This window comes from Carcharhinus amblyrhynchos, chromosome 1, assembly GCF_965287045.1.
Source record: "Carcharhinus amblyrhynchos chromosome 1, sCarAmb.v2.hapA, whole genome shotgun sequence".
Taxonomy (NCBI): Eukaryota; Metazoa; Chordata; class Chondrichthyes; order Carcharhiniformes; family Carcharhinidae; genus Carcharhinus; species Carcharhinus amblyrhynchos.
In genome coordinates this window covers 41,451,206-41,469,547 of record NC_137324.1, presented here as the reverse complement: position 1 = coordinate 41,469,547, position 18,342 = coordinate 41,451,206, and the positions used below count along the sequence as shown (strand labels likewise).

Genomic DNA, 18,342 nt, shown 5'->3' with positions numbered 1-18,342 from the left:
TGACCAGCATTGTGAATATGGTCAGATGAATTGGAGTATTTTATTCAGGGATAAAGTTTTATATTTGACAGTATTGAGATTCAGATTTTAATGTGTTAATATCTCCCTCTCCCCCACCATGATTTTTTTTTGACTAACAGTCAAGCCATCTGTTGTGCAACAGATGGCCATCTGTTCAGGCTACTTCAAATGGCTTTAATGTATCCAACTAAGCCATCTGTTCAGCCTTTGAAGCAATAGAACGGATGGCAATTTGTTCCACTACATTAAAGAGCTTAAATGTATTCAGCTCTGCAAGCTTTCTTTATTCAGCTGTGCAATGGAATCCCATTATGAATGCTTGGCTGAGCTCCAACACCTCTACTGGATTCAGCTCAGCAGGGGTTGTTGCCATAGCTGAAGAGGGGACAGGGAGCTACACATGTGACAATTTTATGAGATGTTAATATCATTAAGGTTTGGTAGAGGTTTTTGAGTGGCCTTTGTTTATTTTGACTTTTTCATGACGTTGCAATGTTAATATAGGGCTCATGTCCATGGGTGGATGGGCATTGGAAGCATGTGAGGAATGTGAGGGGATAATGGAGGTGGCATGGAGATTGAAGGGGGCATCAGGAATATTAGGGTGCATGGGGTGGGAGTGAGTGGTATGGACTAGAGTGCGTACGCTCGTGTACGTGAGTAGATGTGGCCCCAACTTCATTTCACCTCTGCCCCCCTACTATGAAAATAGTGTGCGAGACACTGTCCCTTGGGAGTGGAAATTAGCCCAACTTGTGATTCACACCTCAAAGATGAAAATCTGAACCTCTGTATTTCTAGAATGTGTAACATTTATTTTAATAGTCTTTGCTTTCCAAGCTTCATTTTATATTTTATCTATCCTAACCAGTTTGTTCATATCCTTTAATTTCTTTTTGTCTTGTTTCATTGTGCCACCCTTAGCTTTATGCAATGTGATGAATCCTTCTTCTTGTGCCATGTTCCGAATTACATTGTTATTGCTCAGATCTTGCTCTTCTTCCCTCATGGTATTTGTCTATTCTGTATTCATGTATAGTAAATCTAATTTTGATTCATCGTGTGTTTCCTTCAAACAGCCCAGCCTCTGAGATTACGCTTCAAAATCTAGCTTTCCAAAGTAGAAAGTTCCTTTTGTGCTCATCCACTTCTCCTTGAACCTAATCATAAAAGTCACCATATTGTGGTCACAACAAATGCAAAGCCTTTGGTCAACAGCAGGGTGTCATTAAGTTTCTCCTTTCATAGCAAGACATCAGCTAGAACAGAAAGGAAGAAAGAGTAGGCAGATTAAAGGACAGAGAAAACATGAGGTAAGATACAAAAGCATCTGTACCTACAGAACAGAAAAGTAGAATAAAGAGATACGTGTAACATGTTGCAGCAAAGTAACTAGTCGTAATATAATCCTTTGAGAATTAAGCCAATACTCCAGATTGCTGGAATAATAATACAAATTGGGACTGAATTTCTAAAGAGTTCTGACTCCGTTCTATTAATTGCAGCCCTTGAGAGCTTTTCAATGTGGAAAACTGTTGCTTCGAGAGATTTTCATTCAACTATTTGTGGAACTTTGTAATGTCTCTCTCTTGTGCGTTATTTTGGATCTAAATGCATTGGTAATGGGAGCACCTACAACAACAAGAACTTTCTCTTAGAAAGTAGGTTTTGTTTAAAAGAATGCCTAAAGATGCTTGACAATAGGAGATGGCTGACACCAAACAGTCAGTGAAATGAGGGGACTGAAGGCGTAATCAAAGTGATGGAGGCTTGAAGAGATTTTTCTTTTAAGGCAAGAAGAGTAAGCTTGCCAGAGAAAGTGATTTTGGATAAGAATTTCAAGGTAAACATGAGCAGTGTTGTATTGTTGGTTCTGCAGTTGATGCAGGACAACCTTATGAAAACTTGAAACATAAAATTAAAGATATCTACTGCTTCATCTTTAAATTATTAAAACACAATCAGATTTGTGACAGCACTGCTTTACCATCACAGGTGATTTTCTGCTCTATCAGAGCTGCATTGACTCCCGGTTAAACAATGCTTTGAGCTTAAAATGCTTATCCTTGTTTTCAGATCGCTCCATGGTCTCACCTCCCCTATCTCTGTAATCACTTCCTGCCCTTCATGCTATCTGGACTCCTGTAAATCTGACCTCTTGGGCACTCTTGATTTTAATTTCTCCAGCACTGAGGACTTTGTTTTTAGCTGTTTGGGCCCTAAATTCTGAAATTCCCTCCCTATACCTTTCCTTAGAAGACGAAGGAAGTTTGGCATGTCAGCTTTGACTCTCACCAACTTTTACAGATGCACCATAGAAAGCATTCTTTCTGGTTGTATCACAGCTTGGTATGGCTCCTTCTCTGCCCAAGACCATAAGAAGCTACAAAAGGTTGTGAATGTAGCCCAATCCATCACGCAAACCAGCCTCCCATCCAGTGACCTGGTCTACACTTCCCGCTTCCTCAGCAAAGCAGCCAGCATAATTAATGACTCCACGCACCCTGGACATTCTCTCTTCCACCTTCTTTCATCGGGAAAAAGATACTAAAGTCTGAGATCGCATACCAACCGACTCAAGAACAGTTTCTTTCCTGCTGCCATCAGACATTTGAATGGACCTACTTTGCATTAAGTTGATCTTTCTCTACATCCTCGCTATGACTGTAACACTATATTCTGCACTCTCTAATTTCCTTCTTTATGAACAGTATGCTTTGTCTGTAAAGCATGCAAGAAACAATACTTTTCAATGTATGTTCATACATGTGACAATAATAAATCAAATCAAATCAAAATCCTCTTCTCTACCCCTCTTTCTTCATTTAATACTCTCATTGAAACCTTCCTCCTTCGAACTTACTATCTGTGGTGGGTAAATTGTTGGAAGGTATTTTGAGAGACAGGATCTACATGCATTTAAAGATGCAATAACTGATTAGGGACAGTCAACATGGCTTTGTGAGTGGAAAATCATGTCTCACAAATTTGATTGACTTTTTTGAAGGGGTAACCAAGAAGATAGATGAGGGCAGTGCCGTTGATGTTGTCTACATGGATTTTAGCAAGGTCTTTGGCAAGGTACCACATGGTAGGATGTTGCATAAGGTTAAGTCTCACAGGATCCAAGGTGAGGTAGCCAAATGGGTACAAAATTGGCTTGATGACAGAAGCTAGAGGGTGGTTGTAGAAGTTTGTTTCTCAAACTGGAGACATGTGACCAGCAGTGTACCTCAGGGATCAGTGCTGGGTCCACTGTTATTTGTCATTTATATTAATAATTTTGATGAGAATATAGGAGGCATGGTTAGTAAGTTTGCAGATGACATGAAGATTGGTGGAATAGTGGACAGTGAAGAAGGTCATCTCAGATTGCAATGGAATCTTGATCAATTGGGCCAGTGGGCTGATGAATGGCAGATGGATTTTAATTTAGATAAATGGGAGGTGATGCATTTTGATAGATTGAACGAGGGCAAGACTTAATTAATGGTAGGGCATTGGGGAGAGTAGGGCGGAGTAGGGAAGTTGGTCGATGTTCTCCGCCATCATGGGTTTGAGGACATCACTTGGGCCTTGACTGAGCCCAGCAGGCGGTCCAGGGAGGCATCACCGGATTTGGAGACAGCTGCCTTCTTTCCTTTTGGGACAACGCTCTTCACCTGTGCCAGGCCTGGTCTGCAGGCGTTGAAAAGGCTGCGCAAGGATGCTCTTTAAGTATGGGGCTCAGAGTGAAAAAGCGGTGAGCTCACAGCAGGGCAGCAGAATCAGAGACCATCCACACATGATCCAATGTGTTTCCCATACATACATGAGAAACGGGACAGGGAGCAGATGATACAGCATGAAAACTCGTCATTGCGGCAGACGTGTAAACGCCATCTTTCATGCCCACTGCTGCACTCAGTGCGCAGAGAAAATCCTGCCCTGTAACTTCAGATGGATTAAAAGAAGTTAAACGTATGATTATCATCTGAAAGGAATGAATTTAAAACCACAAAGGGATAGGCAGCCGTAAAATCAAGCCAGTGAAAAGTGCAATATATAAATACATAAATATGTACTTAACAACATTGTACAAATGTGATCATAGACTTTCAACACTGAGTAAAGGACTGGGGGTGTTTGACTTGTAGCTATATTGACATCTGCTGAGTCCTTGCACTGCTCAAGAACATGCAGAAGTGATGAGTGCAATTACAATGTAAAGCTGATGAACACATTATTGATTAGTCAAAAGCCAAAATGTTGCGTTACTTACTGTCTGGATAAGTAAACGACAAAAAGTTTTGAAGAACAAAGATCGCCAGCTGACATGATAAAATTAGAAAATGAAACATTAGATGAAAAGTTAGAATTGATTCTCATCTATTTATAGACAGTGAGAGAGTTCTTAGTTAGTTCTTAGGTGATACTAACATTTTACCTGCAGATTGTAGGAGGAAAGAGATACTGAGAGAGGTAAAGGATTCCACAAATGCTGAGAAAGAACGAGGATGGTGACAATGCCCTGAGCTTTAATTACAACACAAGAAATAATGATTCCTTCAAAGGGAGATTTTGGCAGATTATGCAAATTGTTGGAGGGTTTTCACCAGAATGTGTGTTTGTGCTCTGAAAATTTAGCTGCAGTGGCAGAAGGATGTTCCCTCAGACCAGGCCTTGTTGCTTTCCCTTTGGAACAGGACATCAATATCAGTATGGATCTATGCACATATTAAATTGGCAAAATCACGAATGTATTTTTACCAGAAGCCTCAGTTCTTAAAGAAAAACCAAGTTCTGAGTGGGATTCCTTGTGGATTATTCAGAGAATGCAATGACTTGGGTTGTCTGTCCAACTGTTTAGATATACTTTCCTACGCTCAGCACCTGGGCTTCAACAAAGCAATGTTTTATGATATTTTCCCTACACAAGGCCTGAAACAGTGACCAGGGCCATTTTTAGTTCTAGGCAAACAACAGTCAGTAGGAAAAGTACGCTGCCTACCTGCCAGCCTGTTGTTACCACTATAAAACCCAAGCCTTATTTTCACATTGCTAAAGATCTGCCAGTGTGAAACTGAAACTCCAGTGCCACTCTCTAGTTGGAAAGGGCAGGAGATCTTTTAGAGTCTTCAGTAAAGCTGGTTAGACTTCAGATCTTGCGGGGGGGTGGAGCAGGACTGGCATTGGGTACCAATGGTACCTCACACCACCAGGAGTGGGCTGGAGTTCCTGAGAGGGCCAAGGAGGAGTTCAAAAAATGTTTATCTGAGTAGCTTCCAATGGTCTTAAGTACATGGTTCCACCTTCTGTAATTCAAAGGAAAAGCAAAAAAAAAGTTTCAAGACTCAAACTTTTGATAAGTAACAATTGATTATTTCTTGGCTTCTTATTTGAAATATGTAGGAACTTCAGCTGCCCATCTGAGGACCTTACCCACGATGTCAGCAGCCAGTGCACCTGTATAAATAGAACATAAATGACACAATGCTATTTTCTGGCTGTTACCACTCCTTTATGCCAGATATTGATATTTAGCAACAATGAAGGAATAATGGTGGAACACAACTGAACATTGTTATATTTGCGATATATACTTCAAGACATCTATTTGTCATTTTATGCCAGATGTATTTAAAGGAAAAAGAGAAAGTTGCAGACTCCCTTCCACTGGGGGGAAAAAAGTCTGAGATCATGTACCAACCAACTCAAGAACAGATTTTTCTCTGCTGCTATCAGAATTTTGAATGGACCTACCATTTATTAAGTTGGCCTTTCTCTATACCCTAGCTATGACTGTAACACTACATTCTGCACTCTCTCCTTTCCTCCTCCCCTGTGGACTCTGTGAAGGGTATGTTTTGTCTGTATAGCATGCAAGAAACAATATTTTTCACTGTATACCAATACATGTGACAAATCAAATCAAGTCAAAATAATTTCTTCGGTTTTGTCAGATATGTACGCAGCAGGCATTCATCACAGTCAGGGTTACCTTAAAAGGAAGAAATCGAACTGCAGAGCAAAGAGAACAAAGAAATCCAGTCTTGGTAGAATAAGGCAAGATTTATCTGCAAAAGAAATATGAGATCAGGAATTTTATTTTATTTGACCAGATAGCTAGGGAGAACACTGAAAGGATGAATTGTCATTCTTGACACCAAAGTGGAAAACACCGTGTTTAAAATGCAACGGCCCAAACACCTCACCCATGAATTTTGTGTTCATTTTACTGTCCCACATAGATTTTCATTCAGTATCCTGTTATTCAGAATCTTTCCCTTCCTTCTACAAACCTTGGTTTTCTTTCTCTTATGCATTTTCATTCCACTTATCTCTCTCTTTTTCCACATCCAGAATTTTCTACCACTGTCTTATCTTATTTCCTGTTTCCTCCTGTAACTGTGTTTGCACTTCCTTATCTCCATATTTTTCTGTTATCCTTTTCAATGATTTCTTTTCTGTTTCTTTTACTTTGAAAACAAATTACCCTTGAGGGTTCCTGCCTACAGACATTGACAGAGTAACTGTGGGCCATGTGCTTGTGATAGCAGATCAGGGTTTGGGCTGGCTTTGAAGGTATAAATCATGTTAAATATCCAGAGCCACAGATTTTTATTACAAGTTTGTTCCTTAATATTAATTATTGCTCTTGCTTCAAAATAATTAATTTAAGGAATAATCATGCAGCATTAATCTGAGGCACTTTATAATCTATTATTTAAATGTAAGCTTCTATTGCAGTGACTTATCAAGATTAAATACTACCCAGCTCTGTCTTATGGCTCACTTCCGAACAGAAAAATTGGATAAAATGTCTTTGCATATCACACCACTTCCTACAGCACACTTTGCTGGGCCACCACAGTGTGTCTGAGTCTTATGAGAGTTATTGAGGTAAAGCAGAATATTCCAGATTGTGAAATAAAGAGAGAGAGCAAGAATATGGTGTACTTTGAATTGCATCTCTCTTTCTCTTTCTCTCTCACTCTTTCTCTCTCTCTCTCTATCTCTCTTTCTCTCTCTCCCTTTCTCTCTGTCTCTATCTCTCCTTTCTCTCTTTCTCTCTCTTTCTCTCTCTCTCTCTTTCTCTCTCTTTTTCTCTCTATCTCTCTCTCTCTCCTTTTCTCTCTCTCCCTCTCTCCTTTTCTCTCTCTCCCTTTCTATCTCCCTGTTTCTCTATCTCTCTCTCTCTGTCTGTCCTTTCTCTCTCTCTGTCTCTCTCCCTTTTTTTCTCTCTTTTTTTTCACTTTCTCTCTCTCTCTCTTTATCTCTCTCTCAGTTGGACTCTTGTTCTCATTGACTGGCTCTTCTCATAATCCTGGGTTGAAATTTCAGCGTAATTTAGCATCAAATTTCTCCATGATAAACTTTAAAAAGAAAATGTGTGCAGGAATGTGCTGTCAAAAGTTGTTAACCAAATCACTGGAAGTGGTGCACAAAAGAATTTCAAACCATTTGAGAGCAGAACTCACTCTTCCGTTACCCATCTCCCTCTCTTCAGGGAACGGTCGTTTTCATTTCCAGAATCCCAATAGGAAGTCACAATCCACCCTGTGAGCCAAACGTATTTTGTTTGCTGACCTCTTCAGTACACAGAACAAATGAGCTGGCTCCCAGTTGGCATGGACAACTGGAGAAAGATGTCAAACTCCACCATTCCTCTCAGACCAGCTCCCTGACAGGAACCCGCCAGCAATGTCTGCTGTGTGCACTTGTTCTCAGAAAATGTCAATCTGCTGGAAACTGCACAGCTATCACTTAGTAAAGGATTACTAACCACAGCCAGGAGGTGGAGAGAAATAGAGCAATGAGAAGCAAATGTGAGTTAGTACCTTATATTAAAAACACTTCCCTGCACAGCACTCGTTTAATTCTAATTTAAATGCAATTCATCATTGTATAAAGTGAATCACACAGTTCAATATCAGAATTAGGTCAGCCTTTGGTGAAGTTTGTTGGGTCTGTAAAGTACCCAACATGAAATGAGATACATTTGAGGCAATTATTATATGATGTGAAGAATTTGTTGCCTGCAATCTGTTAAAATTAAAAGAAGAAAAGCAAAAAAAAATGAATAGCAGACCAAACAGCGTCTGAAAGAATAATGTATCTTAACCTTTTATGTGTATGAATTCTCATGACAATTATTAGTTGAACCACTGAAATCAACGATCCGTGTTCTGACTGCTTTCCCTTCCAAATGGTCCATGCAAGACAGAGAAAGAGAAGGATAACAAATTTAATTGGTGTATTTCTTGTAATCCTGAATTCCATCTGTTGATATGGATTTTGCCTGGTTCCAACATCTATAATGTAATCTGTTCCATATGCTTTGGTGTGATTTATTATTGTCATATGTATTAATATACACTGAAAAGTGTTGTTTTTTGCATGCTATACAGACAAAGCATATCATTCAGGAAGGAAAGGAGAAACTGGAGGATATAGTGTTACAGTCATAGCTGGGGTGTAGAGAAAGATTAACCTAATGCAAGGTAGGTCCATTCAAAAGTCTGATGGCAGCAGGGAAGGAGCTGTTCTTGAGTCAGTTGAAACATGACCTCAGACTTTTGTATCTTTTTCCTGATGGAAGAAGGTGAAAGAGAGAATGTCGGGGGTGCATGGGGTCCTTGAATATGCTGGCTGCTTTTCTGAGGCAGCGGGAAGTGTAGACAGTGTCAATGAATGGGAGGCTGGTTTGAGTGATGGACTGGACTTCATTCATGTCCATTTGTTGTTTCCTGCGGTCTTGGGCAGAGCAAGAGCCACACCAAGCTGTGATACAACCCGAAAGAATGCTTTCTATGGTGCATCAGTAAAAGTTCTTGAGAGTCATAGTTGACATGCCAAATTTCTATAGTCCCCTGAGAAAGTAGAGGCTTTCTTAACTATAGTGTCTGCATGGAGGGACCAGACAGATTATTGGTGATCTGGACACCTAAAAACTTGAAGCTCGTGACCATTTCTACTTCATCCCCATTGATGTAGTTAGGGCATTTTCTCCTTTGCGCTTCCTGAAGTCAATGACTACCTCCTTTGTTTTGTTGACATTAAAGGAGAGATTGTTGTCGTCGCACCAGTTCACCAGATTCTCTATCTCTTTGTGACCCATCATTGTTTGAGATCCGAACAGAATGGTGGTGTCATCAGCAAACTCGAAAATCGGATTGGAGGGGAATTTGGCCACACAGTCAAAGGATGCTTAGCATCTTCCAGTATATGAAAGTTCCTCCTGCGTTTTCTATTTTTGTTTGTCATCTTACTGTGCAAATATGGCCTTCTATGCTTACATTCTGTGCATAGCAGGAGAACATTTGGTTGGATCCAATTTGTTCAAGCGTTTCTGAATTTTAAACATTCCTGTCCCATTGCCTTTCTGATTTCTCTTTTCAAGGGGTAACAGATTGATGATGGTCAATCTTTCCACAAATGTCATGGTATCAACTTTGTGGGGCAAACCTTATCAAGACATTGTTGTTTCCAGCGAGAAAACTGGCGTGTTTCCCTTCAGAGAAACCAATCGGTTTTCTCTCCGTATCTAACGACACTTTGCCAAAAATAATCAAGAGGACATGTTTCACACCATCATATGGAGGAAGGGCACAACATGCCAACAAAACTCAGCTACTCAGAATAGGGGCGCCGATCAGAACCTGAGTAAACCTCCCCCCAACTCACAAAAGAGGTCTCAGAGAACTCCCGCTCACCACCCCCGATTGGAGTTGGCACTTTTCTACCCCTTCCCCAGCCCGATCATCAGCTACTTTCAGCATCTCCCCACCCACCCCCCCCCATCATTGGCCCATTCTCCTTCCCTACACCCAACAGTCTGAACAGCACCCTCCTCCACCCTGGTGCCAACCTGACAGTGCCAACATGTGCCGAGGGGCAATCTCAGGGACATTGCCAGATGAGCCCCGGGGGGTGGGGGGGGGGGTGGGGGGGGCTACTAACCTTTATGAACCCAGGGAGAATCCCATGACTGGTTTACATCTAGGTAAACCTGTTGTAAATGGCACTGGCATGACACCTGCTGAATATTCGGTGAATGGGAATGCCACAGAGAGGGTACTCGCTAATGACATGCTAATGTATTGAAATGAACTTTCTGCAATTCACACTGCTCCAGCGACAAGGGGCTAGGAAGATCGGAACTTGGAAACTCACCGGCGTGAATCGCGCTGTCTATATTTTGAGCACGCGCCGCTATTCCTACAGACGGAGAGTGCGAGCTCAAAATTACCACTTCCTGCGCATGCTCCAAGAATTGAATATCCATTGCTAAACTGGAGACTAAGGCTACATGCAATGTTCCAGATAGTCTCTCATCAGGTTCTAATATCGTTTTGAAATGCTTCCTAACATTCTGATGTGTTCTTTTTAAACATCCTAGGAATATTGTGATGTTTTTAGTATCCTCTTCATTAATAACCCAAGATCTCGCTCCTGCTCCAATATCTCAACACAAACCCTTCAAGTACATAATTCACATCAACCTTTCACCTGTTAAGTCTTATATACTTTCCTGTGTTGAGTTGCACCTATCACTCTTAGCCCACTGATCACGCTTGTTGAGATCCTTTTGCATTTGTGTGCGTTGCCATTCATCATTTGCTATTCCTCCCAATTTGGTATTGTGTACATATGATGATATTTTGCATATATTTCCTTCCTCTATCTGCAAAGATTACAAACAATAGAGCCCCCAACATTGAATTTAGTAGCAGTCTGATAATAACTAGCAATCAATCAGGTTACTGTCCATGCAATACTATTAATTGGCATTTGCCAACCAACCATTTGCCACTCTATTTTAATACATTCCTATCCATCGATAGACTTGGACTTAACAAGTAAATGGGGCAGTATTAAATCGTTTGTGAAGTCACGGTAGTTTTATTCATTCGTGGGACATAGGTGTCGCTGGCTGGCCAGCATTTATTGCACAGTAAGAAGTCTCACAACACTAGGTTAACGTTCAACAGGTTTATTTGGTAGCACAAGCTACAAGGTGATGAAGGGGCAGTGCTCCAAAAGCTTGTGGCTCGTGCTACCAAATAAACCTGTTGGACTTCAACCTGGTGTTGTGAGATTTGTTACTGTGCTTATCCCAGTCCAATGACAGCATTTCCACATCATAGCATTTATTGCACATCCATAGTTGCCCTTCAGAAGGTGGTGGTAAACTGTCTTCTTGAATAGTTGCAGTCCATGTGCTGTGGGTTGATCTACAATGCCAGTAGGGAGGGAATTCCAAGATTTTGACCCAGCGACAGGGAAGGAATGGCGGATATATTTCCAAGGCAGGATGGTGAGTGGCTTGGAGGGGAACTTGGAGGTGGTGTTATCATGTATCTGCTGCCTTTGTCCTTCTAGATGGAAGTGGTTGTGGGTTTGGAAGGTGCTGTCAAAGGATCTTTAGTGAATTGCTGCAGTGCATCTTGTAGATAGTACACACTGCTGCTACTGATCATCAGCGGTGGAGGGATTGAATGTTTATAGATGTGACGCCAATCAAGCAGACTTCTTTGTCCTGGATGGTGTCAAGCTTCTTGAGTGTTGTTGGAGTTGTACCCATCCAGTCAAGTGGGGAGTATTCCATCACACTCCTGGCTTATGCCCTGTAGATGGTGGATAGGCTCTGGGGAGTCAGGAAATGAGTTACTCGCCACAGTTATCTGAGCCTCTGATCTGCTCTTGAAGCCACTGTGCTTATGTGATGAGTCCAGTTGAATTTCTGGCCAATGGTAACCCCAAAGATGTTGACAGGGTGATAATTCAGTGAAGGTTACACCATTGAATGTTAAGGAGCAGTGGTTAGAGAGTCTCTAATACAGTAATTGGATAATACCATACATAGAGAAGGAAAGGAGAGAATACAGAATGTAGCGTTGCAGTCATAGCTGGGGTGTAGTGAAATATTAAGATAGGTCCATTCAAAAGTCTGATGGCAACAGGAACGAAGCTTTTCTTCAGTCGGTTGGTACGTGTCCTCAAACTTTTGTGTCTTTTTCCCGATGGAAGAAGGTAGAAGAATGTGTGTCCTGGGTGTGTGGAGTCCTTGATTATGCTAGCTGCTTTTCTTGAGTATTTTAACACCTTATAGAAATTTACTAAATTAGTTACTCAGGGCTTCCCAGCCCTCAAACCATGCTGGCTGTTTTGCTCCTGAAGGTACTCCCTTAAACTATCTCAGCATATTCTCAACAATGCAACTGAGATCAATACTCAATTACTCAATCATTCATCCTTCAAACTATTTTTGAGAAAGTTGGGGTGACATGTTAAGTAGAGTTGAAGGGAAGGTCTTTCAGTGGGGTTTTGGAAACAAGGAAGAAGAGACCAAAGCAAGGGGCTTCAATGGGCATTAGCTATATGAGTTATCAGTCGTGGAGTTAAGAAAAGAGTTAACATGGAATCATCAAGGGTTAAGAGGAGGGGAGGATGAGTGCATCTGGAGGAGGGTGAAGCAAGATCAATGCACTATTAGAATTAAAGGGTATGAGTTTAACTTACCTGCTGTATGATTCCAGCATTTTCTATTTTTCAAACATTTGTGTGTGTTTTTTTAATTATCCGCGCAATCTGTTAGAAATCGGTGGCCAAAAATTGCAACAGTTAATTGTGATCCTGGCATATATTTTTCATTAATAATGAAGCTTCTTCATTGTACTAATCAAGTGATGTCCTCAGGCAGCACAGTGAATGAATAATTAATTTTCTACGGTTGGATATGTTGTTCCACACGGCACATCTCTCAGCCAATCAAATTTCAACAAATATTTAATGTGCATTTGGTAGGTTGGTAAACTGTTACTTGGTCAGTTTTGTCTTTTTTTTCAACCCGGCTTAAGTCACTTCATATTTTTAAACATCTCCTTAGTTGACCAATCTTGGCGTAATGCAGCGTCCTCTTTTCCTCCCCTTCATTCAAAGGGAGACGACATAGGCCATGGACGTCATTGTCATTGGTGCCAGATTTGTAAACAATCAACATAAAGTATGAGGGCTGAATTGCAGTTTTCTTCTTACAACTACATTTTTAATTATTTTCCTCTCCTGACTTTTTTATGCCTCGCTCGTCAAAGTATTGGCGGTAACCTGATGATGAGGTGAAGCTATATAAGCACCAGCAGTCTTTCCAAAGTTGATCCAGTTTCTTCATTCTCCGTGTATCAATTTGGAAAGTGAATGTTAATGAGTAGATCAACCGGAGTGGGGGGAACAAAGATCACAGCTGAGCTCTGTATTGTCTTCATTCAATGATCATGTACTCTTCAACAGGATGTTGACCAGGTGCAGAAGAATGAGAGGAAGGTCTCATAGGAACTTATAAAATTCTAACAGGGTTAGACAGGATAGATTCGGAAAGAATGGTCCCAATGTTGGGGAGTCCTGAACTATGGGTCATAGTTTGAGGATAAGGGGTAAACGTTTTAGAACTGAAGTGGGGAGAAATGTTGTCACCCAGAGAGTAGTGAATCTGGGGAATTCACTACCACCAAATATAGTTGGGGCCAAAGCGTTGAGTGATTTCAAGAAAAAGTTAGATACAGCTCTTGGGGCTAAAGGGATCAAAGAATATGGGGCGAAGGTGGGATCAGGATATGGAATTTGATGATCAGCCATGATCAAAATGAATGGTGAAGCAAGCTCGAAGGGCCAAACAGCTTACTCCTGTTTCTTGTTTCTACGTCGAAAACAACTGTGACTTCCCCGAACCTAGCTCAGGATAACTGAGGTGTTTACAATCCTCTTCCTGCTATTCTAAATGAAAATATCCAGGGATCATGTCTGGGGTTTCCCTGTACTATGGGGTTCAATTGTGCATTGGGCAATTGTTTTAAATACAAAGAGGAGGTGGTGGCGTAATGGTATTGTCACTGGACTAGTAGTAGACCCAGGGTAATGTTCTGAGGACCCAAGTTTGAATATTAGCGCAGCAGATGGTGAAATTTGAATTCAGTTCAACTCTCCAATTAATAATCTACTGATGACCGCGAAACCCATTGTCAATTGTTGTAAAAATCCCATCTGGTTCACTCCTTTATGGAAGGAATGACCTCTAGTGAAGAAAATCTTACCCATTCTTACCCAGTCCAGCTGCCATGTGACTCCAGACCCACAGCAATGTAGCTGACTCTGAAATGCCCTCAGGAAGTGAGACACTCAGTTCAGTGAGGAATGAGGCATGGGCAACAAATGCTGGCCTCGCCCAATCAAAACATTCTTAAAAAAAGTTTGGTTTAAAATTATTTCGGAAGCCCCTTCATTTGACATAATCGCACCTTACGAGATGAGCGGAAATTATAAAGACAGATTAGTTTAGATAGTGGGACGATGGAATATGGGACACAGAGGAGAGAATGTTGGAACTCTTCCCGCATTACAAAAGTGACTACATTTCCAAAATTACTGCAACAGCTGCAAAATAGTTTGAGATGTCCTAAGGTTAAGTAAGGCGCTGTATCGATGCAAGCTCCTTTTGTTTTCTTGAAACAAATTCATTAACTTCCATATCGAATATGGCACTGTATGCATCCCATGAGAGGGTTAAATATTCCCCCTTTATATGGTGTGTTTCTTTACAACAACTCTGTCACGAGAAGTATAGTAATTAGGACTGGGACACTGGCAACATGCAAGACGACCGCCAGATTGATGAACAGTGCGAAACCTAATCATCGGGCATTTGGTTCTTTTTTTTCCAGTGTGAGACCATCATTAAGCCTCATCTGTGCTGGGGCCGCAGACACCAAAGGTGCTGGGTAAGCACGAAATGAATTTTAGAATATTTTGTACATAATTAGTTCTAATTTGTACGACAAAATGGCCAAAAAAAAACTCAGGCTGAAAGCACATCTGTCTTATGGGACAGAAAAAAATGAGTCTATGCTGGAAGTAATCACGAGTTCCTGCTGGTTGTCCTCCATGCAAAATCAAATAAATGCCACATTTTCATAATCACTGCTGGGGAAAGGGAAGGAAAAAAAAACTCAGTGTTTGCTGCCGCAAATGGAATGCGAATGAGTCTCGGTCCAGAAAGCGGCAATCTGTTTCTCTTTCAAAAGCGGAAATGAGAATGAGAGCAGGGCACATCTGGAAGAAGCCCCATTGCACACTGAGCTTCCCTCCATGTCTGCTCTCGCCGGGTGCCGACGTATATCATGCCATTTGGAACCATCCCAGAAAGTTTAAAGCTGTCAAACTCCTGTCACTGTTCAGAGGAAAAATAATCACGTTAGCTCAAAGTTTTAAACCTGCTCATTCTTCTAAAATTGGTACTTTGGATATTGAAGCTTATACATTTTATATATATATTAGTTATTGATGTTCTCAAATTCCCATTGTGGGAAAAGGGAAATGCGTTATGTTTGGCATCCAAGCAGATTTCTTTCCGTATAACTTTGAAGTTACATTTGCATTTTAATGGATTAACTGCTGGCGATCACTTAGGTGAAGTGTAGCGCAATATTTATCAATCATCAGTTCAACCTGGCACTCTTTACACAGGAGAAGATTTTAATACTCTTTGTGGAATAGCGGCACGGTAGCACTGCTGCCTCACAGTGTTAGATTTTCAGTTGGGTCTCTACGGACTGCGCACGTTCTCCCCGTGTCTGCGTGGGTTTCCTCTGGCTCGTCCATTTCCTCCCACAGTCCGAAAGACAAGTTGGTTAGGTGAACTAGCCAATTGGCTATATTCTCCCTCAGTGTACCTGAACAGGCGCCGGGGTGTGGCAACTCGGGGATTTTCACAGAAACTTTATTGCAGTGTTAATGTGACAGTACTTGTGACACTAATAAATAAACATGAAAATTAAAGAAAGAAAATCTTAGAAATATTCATATTTAGTAGCAAGACTAATCACTATTTCTGGATTGGACTTCCGATGAGAACTGTTTCATGTAGGGTTTAATATATTTGGGTGGCACGGTAGCATAGTGGTTAGCACTGCTGCTTCACAGCTCTAGGGATCTCAGTTCAATTCCCAGATCGGGTCACTGCCTGCGTGGAGTTTGCACATTCTCCCCATGTCTGCATGGGTTTTCTCCAGGTGCTCCCACAGTCCAAAGATGTGCGGGTTAGGTGGATTGGCCAAGCTAAATTGCCCCTTAGTGTCCCGGGATGCATAGGTTAGAGGGATTGGCGGGTAAATATGTAAGGATACGGGGATAGGGCCTGGGTGGGATTGTTGTCGGTGCAGATGTGATGGGCCAAATGGCCTCTTTCTACACTGTAGAGTTTCTATGGTTCTATATTTCTATGCAATCACATCATTGGATATGCATCCTGTTGTATTCCTGTTGAAAACCAAAGCAGTTTAAGATGAGTCTCAGTTGTGAGGACAAAGAAGTAACCTTTCCTTTCTCACAAACTGAAGATCTTCATCGCAAAGTTTCTAGGAACATATTGGACATAAAAGGATGAACATCAGCATTTAACTGGATGAGACGTCACATGACACCACGCTATTGTCCAACGGGTTTATTTGAAATCACAAGCTTTTGGAGCACTGCCCGTTCATCAGGTAAAGTCTGTGGGGTGACAAAATAGTGGGCACATGCACTAAATCTGTAATTCCTGAAGATTTTTTCATTGGCATTTTAAACAAGACAAACCCAAACATGATGAGCCCTGAAGTCTACTGTAATATCAGGTGCAACAGGTATTAAACTTGTGAATGCGTTTCTACAGGAAAGTGCCCTTCTGTGTAAAGAAGGTAAGGAGAATGGCAGTCAGTCAGTCATCGAAACAGTTAACTCAATTGGATCATTATCTGAAATGGGGAATATTTCAGGGCTACAAGGATGAGACCTTGGGTGGCACTGGAGTAATTGCTGTTTCAGAAGGCCAGCACTGACATGATGGACAGGAGTTCGCAGCCTTGCTCAGGCAAGATCATAAAGTCCTGCTCGAGGCCAATGGAAATTTCTGTTCTGGGAACGTTGCCTACCCCAATTCCGGGGGTGGGGTGTTGGGGGGGGGGAGCAGTGGTTGCAAGATTGTAGAGTTTTGATGGATAGGCTGGGTGGACTCATTCTGTGCTAAATTCATTGTACCAGGAAAATGAAAACTGCAGTAGATTTTTAAAAAGCTGAGAATGGTCAAAGACTGAATTAACAGACTGCACGGTGCTGCCGGTGAAATATGTGAGAGTTTGTGGTACATTAAAATATATCTTCAAATCCAGCAACGTCCAAAAGTCAAAGCAAAACCATGGAAAAAGACGCAAAAGAATAGCATAAAATTTCAATGATGTTGAACTGTGTGCATACCTGGACAATCAGCATGTCATCACCGTGAAGCAGTACACATATAGCAACTTCCAGACCCTCTTCTCTCGCCTTAGACTCAGAATGCTTATGTCCACCAATTCTTACTTTGTATCCTGCAGATCTATCTCTGTAGGAGGGAATGATGAGAACAGTCATTTACAGAGAGCCACAGAGTCATTTTACAACACTTAGCCCATCAAACCTGTGCCGCGGAGAAATCCAATCAGTCCCCATCACCCACTTGATCCCTGTAGCCCTTGCAGGTTTATTTCCATGAGTGACACAGTGGTTAACACTCTGCCTCACAGCACCAGGGACCAGTCTTTAATTCTGGCCTTGGGTGTCTGTCTGCATGTTTGCATGTTCTCCCCATGTCTGCATGGGTTTACTCTGGGTGCTCCAGTTTCCTCCCACAGTCTATAGACGTATGGGTTAGATTGATTGGCCATGCCAAAATTGTCCCTTAGTGTCAGGGGGCCTAATAGGATAAACGTGGGGTTGCAGGAATAGGGTCTTAATTGGAATGCCTTCGGTGCAGGGTTGATCGGCAGAATGGCCTCTTTCTGCACTGTAGGGATTCTATGAATTTTTTGAGCGTCATTTATCGATGATCAAACTTGATGTCCTGAGAACCAAAGGAAAAAGAAACTTCTTTATCGACTGTAGTGGATTCCATTATAGAGATGAGGAGCAATATAATACAGAATTGGGAACTGGAGAGCATAGGTTTAAGAGGGGAAAGAATTAATAGGTACCTGAGGAGCACCTTTTTTTATACAACAGGTGGTACATATGTGGAATGAGCAGTCAGAGGACGTGGTTAAGGCAGGGATGTTGACAACATTTAAAAGGCGTTTGGTCAGATACATGGATAGAAGAGGTTCGGAGGAATGTGGGCCAAATGCAGGAAAATGGGGCTAGATTAGATGGGCTTTCTGGTTGGCATGGATGGCCAAAGGGCCTGCCTCTGTGCCATAGATTCTATGATTCTATCGTGTATAAAAGGCCATAAAAGAGTTCCTTGGAGAACAATTCTACCACATTTTTTCTCTG

At 41.5% G+C, this 18,342-nt stretch overlaps 1 protein-coding gene across 7 annotated transcripts in view; it reads left to right on the top strand.

The window, feature by feature from the left end:
- celf4 (CUGBP, Elav-like family member 4) overlaps positions 1-18,342 on the top strand; it is a 1,183,497-nt gene that overhangs the window by 712,507 nt on the left and 452,648 nt on the right. The gene's annotated exons all lie outside the window — the stretch shown is intronic.